Source organism: Austrofundulus limnaeus, unplaced genomic scaffold (genome assembly GCF_001266775.1).
Source record: "Austrofundulus limnaeus strain Quisiro unplaced genomic scaffold, Austrofundulus_limnaeus-1.0 Scaffold599, whole genome shotgun sequence".
NCBI lineage: Eukaryota > Metazoa > Chordata > Actinopteri > Cyprinodontiformes > Rivulidae > Austrofundulus > Austrofundulus limnaeus.
The window spans coordinates 126,214-136,927 of record NW_013953001.1 but is presented as its reverse complement, the minus strand read 5'-3'; the positions used below and the strand labels follow the sequence as shown (position 1 = coordinate 136,927).

Here is a 10,714-nt window from a genome sequence, read left to right as displayed (position 1 = left end):
GTAGCATGTTATTGCAGCATGGCTTTGCCTGCAGCATTGGACTTGCAGAATGAACTTTAACCAAGTTCAAATGTGTTTTCTATGCCAGCTTGTGCCTGTCACATCAGCCAGTGTATGTAATTAAGGTAATTGTGTGACAATATGAAGTTTGCAGAGATTTTTGTTAAAGTTGCAGTAGCTGGATTTGAACCCTGATCTCCCACATGAAAGCCCACAGTGCTCATCATGAGACTATAGGAGATGTGGCAGAGGATGTATACAGAAAAAGTTTACCTTGCCAATGCAATTATTGACACTTAAGTGCAATATATTACAGCAATAGGAAAGCGTAAAGACAGTATTACAGTAAAACATCAAAATACAATCATATTAATATTGTAATCACTGAACTACTGAGTTTAAATATCATAAAACTATGGTGCAGTACCATATTGTGTAGATGCAGCAGGGGGCAGTATTGGGCCGATACAAGGCTCCATTGACTGCCATTATAATTTATTCATATGTCCAGTGTATTACAAAGTCACTGATGATGTAATATTAATAATATAATTAATATTAAGTTCTGTTTTCGACTGAAGTGGTTGGAGAAAAAATAAATAAATAAACCAAGTATTACAAAGATCTGTTACTTTTGAAACAGTTTATAATGTATTTAATGGTAAATGGACTATACTTGTATAGCATCTTTCTACGCAACCTGGACACTCAAAACTCTTCACACTACAATCTGTGTCCTCATTTATCCATTCACACAGCACTCTATTAGGTCTCCACAAAGCTAACATGTACAATCATCTATGGAGACTAATCAGCTATTATTTAGTATTTAATCATGAATACAACATACAGAACCCTATAAAAGTAGTGATAATTAAACAATATCAGAAACAAAACGAACACATTCTGCCTCCTATTTGACAAAAATATTTTAACATCTCTGACTTGCCAAATTTTTAAACCAATTTTATTTTCATCATATCTTCAGCTGCTTGTAGTTTTAACTGTCTTGAGTGTGCATTGAAATGTTTAACAGCTTCTAGCCAAGATTCTGACATTTCTGTAGATATTAAACATTTCTATGTTTAACTAAAAGAACTTAAAATAATTAAAGTAGAAAACCAGGGGTTTGGGCTTAAGAGATTAATGAACCAATTGGTGGGCCGAATGTTGGTCACTCGCGGGCCGAATGTGGCCCACGGGCCGCCAGTTGAATAGCCCTGGTGTGGAGGATTAAGAACATCTGGAATCAGGTGAAGAAAACAGAAAAACAGGTGAAAAAGTCATCAAGTTTGCAGGGAAACGATATAAAGTGATTGTGAAAGTCTTTTATTTTGTAGCAGCTGATGGACATGAGGACAGTTCTGATCCTTCTCCTCAGGAGGGCAGCAGAGCTGCTTCATGCTCAGATCATCCACTTCCTCCTGTTTATTGTTTCCACTGGTGGGCAGCCTGAGGGCAGAGCGTTGCATTGTGGGAAATGTTGGCAGATGATTCAGTGTGTGAGCTCCTCATCCTGCAGATCTTACTGGTCCATACTGGAGCTGTTTGCTCCCAGACTGCAGTAAACATTCAGCACAAGCCTTATTTCATTATGATTATTACCAACTGCTGCTGTGAGATAAGTTGTGACTTTTTGTCCTGTAAATAAACTGAATTAAATTCAATTTAAGTGATTTTGATTTAACTTTACAAAGATTTAATTATCTGACTTAATGTCTGAACTTTAAGACATAATCTTTAACAGTAAATAAATAAAACTGATCTACAGTTCAGTTATATTCTTACATGCAGAGTTGCTTCCACAMAAACATTATTAAAATCTTGAAAAACTTGATTTGACTCAGTTTTTCCTATTTCAAGAATCTTACCAAGTAAAATTTTCTTACTCCATTCGCACAAATGTTTTACTTAATCTGAGTCAAATTTACAGACTAACAAGACAAATAATCTTACACATTCTGAAAACAAGATTATTCTTACACAATCAGTTCTTAGTAAATCAGTCTCAAAACAAGATCAAAAACATATTTTTGGTTGGATATAAGATTTTAAAACTTGGTTAATGGACAGTTTTTACAGTGTGGTTGAAAACTGCACAGATTGAAAAATGATCTGATGTTCAGAAATGAGTTTAACTGTTTATAAATAATAAATGTTCTGTAACATGTTTAATGAAGTGGACCAACAGGTCAGAGACACACACACCTGTCCACAGCMTGAGCTGCTCCTGTGGAGAGAGAGGATGTCTTGATCCAGGCGGAGGAGGATGAGGAGGAATCTGTGATGTCATCAAGGACCTGCTTCTTGTTGCCATGGAAACAAGCATCAGACTCCTCTTCTTTTGACATCTTGTGAAACGAAGTCTGAAGGAATTCATCCTGAAAMTGATCAGCCCACTCTGAGAGGATGATTCAAATCTGAGCAGAAATAAACCAGCAGTTAAATTTACACCAACACACAATAACAACTACACACTATGAGCACACAATAACAACAACATGGCAGTCTCACCTGTGTCAGTGTGCCCCAGGGCAGCTGTGGCTACAGTGTAGCTCACCATCTTCATTGTGTGAAGTGTGAGGAGTAAGTAAGTAAGTAAAGTTTTATTTATATAGCACCTTTGACAGAAATAAATTCACAAGGTGCTGTACATTCAGGGAAGGAGGGGGGCAGTTAAGACAGGTCATGCAGCAAACACAGTTGCGTTAAATTAAAAACAGAAAAACTAAAAACCACGAGGGAAAATGTGGAAAAAAATCAAAAACATCATTTATCAACAGTGTGACACACTATGGTGTTTATGAAAAACCTCTGCATAAGGCAGATTTATTAGCCAGAGGAGTAAGTGAGTTTAGGTGGGGGGAAGAATCCAGTCCCCAAAAACAGCGCAGCCATAGTTCAGAATATTGATGGAACTGTTCATTCTGTGTGGCCTCAGCTTCCTCAGGAGCCAGATCAGACAGTTGAGAGGAGGGGGGGGGGGGGGGGTAGAGCCTTATCGACATAATCCAGCCAAGAAGAATTTAGTCAACAGCTCAAGGCTGTTGTCGGGGAGATCCAGATTCTGTAATCAGTTGTTTTGGGAACAGAAGAGACAGGCAGACGATAACAATATTCCATCTGCTTCAGTGTCTGCTGGTACTCTCAAGGTGGTGAATCCAATCAGACAAATAGTGTGGACAAATTCCGCCGAGCTGATCTATCAGCTTTTCCAAGATCAATTCCATCTGGCCAGCAAAGTCCAGGAACCACAGCTGGCCCGTGACCCTCAATAGCACCGCTTGCAGACCCAAGTCCAGCTCGCTCAAAGCAAAATGTCCGAGTTCTGATAGATTACGGTCATCCATCAAATTAGTCAGTCAGTCAGGAGATGAAAAGCCATCGACGCTGTTTTGTAGRACACCAGGAGACCACCAAGCCAATCTGTAGAATCCAGTGATCGGAGTCCAAATATATATCCAGAACAGAGGAGAACAGAGGTCCCACCTTTGACATGTCCTCCCATGGAAGAAGAAAAATAAACTTTGTTCCAAAAATTTTATTRAGAGACCAGCTAACCAAATCCATAAAAATAAAAATATCCATAATTTCTAGTTTTGGATGAAAAATGTAGAGAAGGCTCCAAGCAGCAAAGCAGGGAAGAGAAGGAAGGGCAGGAGAGAAGGAAAAAGTGCCTTACTCCTCCGAGAGCGGAAACAAAAAAAAATCAGAAAAGAGCTCTGAAGTCCGACAGGACCTGATTAGGTGCTGTCTAAGTTCAGACCATTTGTCCCTCTTCACTCTGAGCATCAGTTTTTGAGGCATTGAGAAGCAGACGTTTCTGCACCAGCTGTAAAAAGAGCCGGGCTGAGAGGCCAGGACTTATACCTGCTGATATTACACTTCTCTGACAGGAACCACCAAATAACATGGCATGTGGGATAAGAGGGCAATACCTCCTCCAACACCTGGGAATGAAACTGGGTTAGAGCTGAGTCCAGCAGACCAGAGAAGTTACATCTCTGAGCAGGAGAAAGTGTCCACAGTATGGTGGACATGGTCAACAGTTTTTCGTTGTCTGTCTTGAGGATTATGAGGCTTACTGGTGTTGAGACTGTAGGTACCAGTGAAGGCTGAGCTAAAGCAGAGAGGCACCAACTGCATCCTGGACACTGAGCAGACTAGCCAATCAAAAGATGACCTGACAGGTGATGGGCACTCAATTCAGTTTGATTAGATTTGATTAAGTTCAGTTGAATTCAGTCGCCAGCCAAGGAGATGGACGTCGGGTTGGAGTGGGCTGTGTTCCATGCCTCAGTTGCTGAAGAGGCTGCCATGAGCAGTGGTCACAAGGTTGCCAGTCTGAGGCAAAGGAATACTTCAAAGACCTCCTCAATCCCACCAGCAACGAGGAAGAAGAGCCCGGCGACCCTGGGTCAGACTCTTCAATCTCTGGTGCTGACGTCACAGAGGTGGTTGAAACGTTCCTTGGTGGCAAGGCCTCAGGGGTGGATGAGATTCAACTGGAGTTCCTTAAGGCTCTGGGAGTATGGGGTACCAGGCCCATTGATACGGGCTGTTAGGTCTCTGTACGACTGGTGCCAGAGCTTGGTCCACATTGCCGGTAGTAAGTTGGACTTGTTTCCAGTGAGAGTTGGACTCCACCAAGGTTGACCTTTGTCACCGATTCTGTTCATAACTTTTATGGACAGAATTTCTAGGTGCAGCCAAGGTGTTGTGGGRATCCTTTTTGGTGACCTTAGGATCACTTCTCTGCTTTTTGTGGATGATGTGGTCCTATTGGCTTCATCAGATCCTGATCTCCAGCTCTCACTGGAGCGGTTCACAGCTGAGTGTGAAGCAGCCGGGATGAGGATCAGTGTCCTCAAATCCAAGACCATGGTCTTGAGCCAAAAACTGGTAGGGTGCTGCCTCCGGGTCGGGGAGGAGGTCCTGTCCCAAGTGGAGGACTTTAAGTATCTCAGGGTCTTGTTCATGAATGAGGGAAGAATGGAGCAGGAGATCGACAGGTGGATTGGTGCTGCGTCTGCAGTGATGTGGGTGTTGTACTGGTCTGTCTACATCTATGTCTACGTTCCTACCCTCATCTATGGTCAGGAGCTTTTGGTAGTGACTGAAAGAATGAGATCACAGATACAAGCAGCCAAAATGAGGCTGCTAAGCTCAGTCATCCAGGAGGGACTCAGAGTAGAGCCGCTGCTCCTCCACGTCCAGAGGAGCCAGTTGAGGTGGTTCATCTGGTTAGGATGCCTCCTGGACTCGTCCCTGGTGAGGTGTTCTGGACACGTCCCACTGGGAGGAGACCCAGAGGAAGACCCAGGACACGCTGGAGGGACTATGTTTCTCAGCTGGTCTGGGAACACCTTGGGATTTCCCCAGAGGAGCTGGTCCAAGTGTCTGGAGAGAGGGAAGTCTGGTTCTCTCTTGAGGCTGCTGCCCCCGAGACCTGACCCTGGATAAGAGGAAGAAAACGGACAGACGAACGGATGGACGGACGTACTTAGTATTACTTTTTTACCAGAAACGTTTTAAAAATTACACTTTAAAATTATTTATATCCAAGTTTCGTAGCACAATGTACCTGATAAATAGCTGAAGCTGGGGGACAATGTATCAGACTAACTGGAAGTAACTGTGTCATAATCAATGTGCAAACTATGAAATATGAAAAAACATGGGTCAGATGAGCCTTAGACATCACTACTTTAAACATATATTTTTTTTAGTGTTGGCTGATAAAAACATTCATAGATAAATAAATGTCACCATTGTGTGTAACTGGACATTGTACATTCACGTGATAATGAAAAACTTGCACTGATGGGTTGTAAAGACACAAAATGGTGGAATAAAGCTGTAATCTACAGTATAAACACAGCATTGTTACACAATCATCACATAGTAATGGTGGCCCTCTTTATACAAATGTACATGATAGTACCGATCCAGTTTTAGATATCAGTGGTCACATTTAAACAGATCAAAGATGAATCTAATAAACTGTGACCTTCAGGAGCAGACCTCAAAGCTGATACTCAGAAAAGGAGCAGTGCACTTTTTATTTTTCACCATTTGTAGGTTGAACAGTTTTGCTCAGATTTAGTCTCAGTCAAAATGAGCCATTAGTGAAATAAATATCTGAGTATGTAAGTGGTGTGTTTATCAGGTAATAGAGCTGATAAAAAGCTCTGTTTGCTTTCACCTTTGTACACCATGTGCTGATGACTGCTGCAGCATAACAAACAGCAGAAGGTTGGGTTTTTTTTAAACCTTTTAAAATCTGCCTAATGAGAATACAGCCATCAGGTTTGYCTGTCAGAGTTGTAATCCAGATTAAACAGAATTCTGTTGCCTCTCTTCATCACAGCAGCCTTTAGTGAGCAACATCACAGTTTCTGAAACTGTTTGGATCCAGTGTGAGAAAAAGGCTGCAAATTGGATTTTTATCCAAATAGAACAATCTGTCACTTTTCCTGAGAAAAGGAGCTCAATAACAGGAAGAATCAAAGAAAAAGATTAAACCAGGTAACAATAAAGACAATAAAGAATAACTAGATTAGTTCTTTCTTCTACTGTTTATGGTTATTTTAAGTTGTCCCTTGGGAACAACTCTGTATTACAACCAAACTGAAGAAGCTCCAACTGAAGACACTTTGTCTTTCTATGACAGTCTGATGAAGAGGATGGTCAGGGTTGTCCACAATATTCTTGATTTTATGTAAAATCCTTCTTTCCACCATCATCTCCAGAGATTCCACAGTCGTCCCCAGAACAGAACCAGCCTTCTTTATCAGGTTGTTTAGTCTTTTCAGGTCCCTGGCTCCGACACTGCTGCCCCAACAGATGATGGCAGCAGAGATGACGCTCTCAACAACAGACTGATAAGAAGAGTTGCCCCTCTTCTCTGAGCTTTMGGTTGTTGCGTACGAAGGTGAGACTCACTGAGGACATTTTTGTACTTTAACCCTGACTAGTCTCTCTGCTCCTGGAGAACAACCCCACATCATGATGCCGCTACCACCATGCTTCACCATGGGGATCCCTCCAGTGAGTAATGAATTTTCCCCGGGGTCTTCTACCAGTGGGACGTGTCCAGAACACCTCTAGGAGGCATCCTATCAGATGAACTACCTCAAGTGACTCCGAGCTCCCCACGGATGATGGGGCTCCTCATTCTCTCTCTAAGGCTGAACCCAGCCACCCTATGAAAAAAGCTCAGTTGACCGCTTGTATCCAGGATTTTGTTCTTTCGGTCATGATCCACACCTCATGATTATAAATTAGGGTTGGAATGTAAATAAACCAGGAAATCAAGAGCTTTGCATTTTGACTCAGCTCTTTCTTCTCCACGACCAATCAAAGCAACACACTTATTACTGTGGACAAGGCCCCAATTCATCGATCCATCTCCATCTTACCATCACTCGTGAACAAGACACCCAGAAGCTTAAACTCTTCCACTTGAGGCAGAGACKTTCCTCCAACCTGGAAGGGGCATTCCACCCTTTTCCAGTCGAGAACCATGGCTTCTGTTGGTGTCTTGGTCCGAAGACACCAACAGAACCACATCATCTGCATACAGCAGAGATGAGACCCTGGGATTCCCAAACCAGACACCCTCCTGTCCACGACTGCACCTTGAGATCCTGTCTATAAACACTACAAACAGGATCGGAGACAAGGGACAGCCTTGGTGRAGTCCAACCCACAGGTAAAGATCTAGTCCACTGTTCCAGGATCTTGTTCTTTCAATCATGATCCACACCTCATGACTATAAATGAGGGTTGGAATGTAGATAGACCAGTAAGTCAAGAGCTTTGCATTTTGGCTCAGCTCTTTCTTCTCCACGACCAATCAAAGCAACACACTTTTTACTGTGGACAAGGCCCCAATTCATCAATCCGTCTCCTTCCTACCATCAGTGATGAACAAGACACCCAGATACTTAAACTCCTCTACTCGAGGCAGAGACTCTCCCCCGACCCGAAGGGGGCATTCCACCCCTTTCCAGTCGAGAACCATGGCCTCAGACTTAGAGGAACTGACTCTCATCCCAGCCGCTTCACACTCTGCTGCGAACCACCCCGGTACACGCTGAAGGTCTTGGTCCGAAGATGCCAACAAAACCACATCATTTGTATACATCAGAGATGAGACCCTGCGGTTCTCAAACCAGACACCCTCCTGTCCATAAACACTACAAACAGGATTGGAGACAAGGGACAGCCTTGGTGGAGTCCAACCCGCAGGTAAAGATCCGATCCACTTTTCCAGGATCAGAACTGTAGCCACACTGCTCCTCTTGAATCAGAGGCTTGATGATTGATCAGAGCCTCCCTTCTAACACCCTGGAGTAAACTTTCCCAGGGAGGGTAAGAAATGTGATCCCGAACACACTCCCTCTTTTTATAAAGGGTAACCACCAACCCGGTCTGCCATGCCACAGGACATTCAGTCCTTCATGTGATGCTGAAGAGACATGTCAACTATGACAGCACCACAACATCCAGAGCCTTTAGCCCCTCGGAGTACATCTCGTCCACCGCTGGTGTCTGCCACCGAGGAGCTTTTTAACTACATTGGTGACCTCGGTCATGGTAATGGACTCGTCTTACCTCGAGTCATCTGACTCTGCCTCCTCAAAGGTGGACATGGGAGTGGATTGAGGAGATCCTCAACAACAATATCCTCAGTCCAGGTCAGTCCAGGTCATCATCTCCGCACTTAAACCGAGTACAGCCTGGGACAAGAAATGTTTTCCTTTTCTGAGTCACTGAACTATTTGCCAGAAACTTCTCCAGGCCAACAGAAACTCCTTTTCCACGGCCTTCACAAATTCCTCCCATGCTCGAGTTTTTGCATCTGCAACCACCAAAGCTGTGATCCTCTTTGCTGTAGCCCAGACTCTCTTTAAAATTTGGGTTCCAGAGCCTAAGCTGTGAATCAAAGTTGTTTATCTTTAACCTCAAACACAAGCACTGGGTCYTTACCCATACGTGAAGTTATCTTCCACGTCCCTAGAACTAGTCTATGCAAGGACCTTCSTTCACCTGATGCCTGGCATTGATTGCACCGAGTCATGATGGTCCTSCCTCCAGGTAGTGGGTCTATGTGGAGGTCAACCACAAGGCTCTCATCTTGAGCTCCCACCCCAGACCTGGCTCCAAGGAGGTGCCCCAGTTTCSATTTTTAGGGTGAGGTTTCCCAATTCAAATGYTGTTCTATTCATCAAGGGGCTCTAAGTCTGACCACTCCCCTAAAGCCTGTTTGCCATGGAAGACCCTACCAGGGGATAATGCCCCAGACAACATAGTCCCCCAGATCACGAGCGTGCTCAAGCCCCTTCACCATGTTAACGATTCTGCAGAAAACAGGTACCATTCTTCATTTTTAAAACTGCAAAACAGGACTGAAAACATCTTTTACAACAGTTCCCAAAGTTAACAAGTCAACCTGTGAAGAAGCTGAGAAACAGATGCTTTAGAAAAAGTGCTGGAACCTGCACCTGTTCCAGGTTGTTCTGTGAGTTTAAACCTGATCTGACCCTCAGGCTGAATGATAACAGTCTGAGACAGGGACAAGTGTCTGTCCTCTGCAGTCAACATCTCTTCATCCACCGTCAGCGTGAACCCACCTGAGATGTGTGTGAGTTCCTGTTGCTTGGTGATRGTCTTCAGCTCTCTGATTAAAGTGAGCTTCAAAGCTGTGGACGCACTCATTAGTCTCTACTGGCTGCATAATGAATCCCAGGGAGGAAGATGATTACGACATCATCCCTTCTAATCACTACAGTCCTGGAAATCAAGCTCAGCTTGTCTCAGTCCTCACAGTTCCTGCAGCTGACCGAGCTCAATCTCCTCGCTCAGCTTTCTGGAATCAGATCAGAATCCAACCTGCTGAACTTTAGCTTGTCAGGATGCTACAAGCACAGCCTCGTGTGTTCGGCTTTCATGTGTCAGAGTTCACACAGATTAACTTCTCTTTCATCTGACTTTAAAGCTTTCAAATGCTTTCTTCTTTAAATTAAATACTGATTTACATTAATATTAATTATAAAAGCTGCAAAAGAAGGAAAGGTTAAAAGTTCGGGTCACACAGGAGGGGTCAGGTTTGAAATATTTTATAACGTTATACCCTGGATGATAAGCTGTAACATTTCAAATTTTGTTCACTTTTATTATTTAAAAGGTAGATGATAAAGTTTCCATGTGTGTTCCTGTGTGTCAATCTTTGTCTAGTGAGGTTGACGTTGGACATCGGATCCAGATACAGTATCTGTACATCTACACAGCTGCACATCTATACATCTGTACATCTAAACATGTGTACATCTAAACATCTGTACATCTAAACATGTGTACATCTACACATCTAAACATGTGTACATCTACACATCTAAACATGTGTACATCTAAACATCTGTACATCTACACATCTGTACATCTAAACATGTGTACATCTAAACATCTGCACATCTAAACATCTGTACATCTAAACATCTACACATCTAAACATCTGTACATCTACACATCTGTACATCTACACATCTGTACATCTTCACATCTGTACATCTACACATCTGTACATCTACACATCTAAACATCTGTACATCTACACATCTAAACATCTGTACATCTACACATCTAAACATCTGTACATCTACACATCTAAACATCTGTACATCTACACATCTAAACATCTGTACATCTA

General features: G+C 42.9%; 1 long non-coding RNA gene across 1 annotated transcript; it reads right to left on the bottom strand.

The window, feature by feature from the left end:
* Positions 1 to 1,150: 1,150 nt before the first annotated feature.
* LOC106531123 (uncharacterized) lies at positions 1,151 to 2,662 on the bottom strand. The gene is made up of 3 exons (XR_001311866.1): positions 2,515 to 2,662; positions 2,209 to 2,420; positions 1,151 to 1,559 (listed from the first exon to the last, which is right to left on the bottom strand). It is a non-coding gene; the product is annotated as an uncharacterized LOC106531123 (long non-coding RNA).
* Positions 2,663 to 10,714: the final 8,052 nt, after the last annotated feature.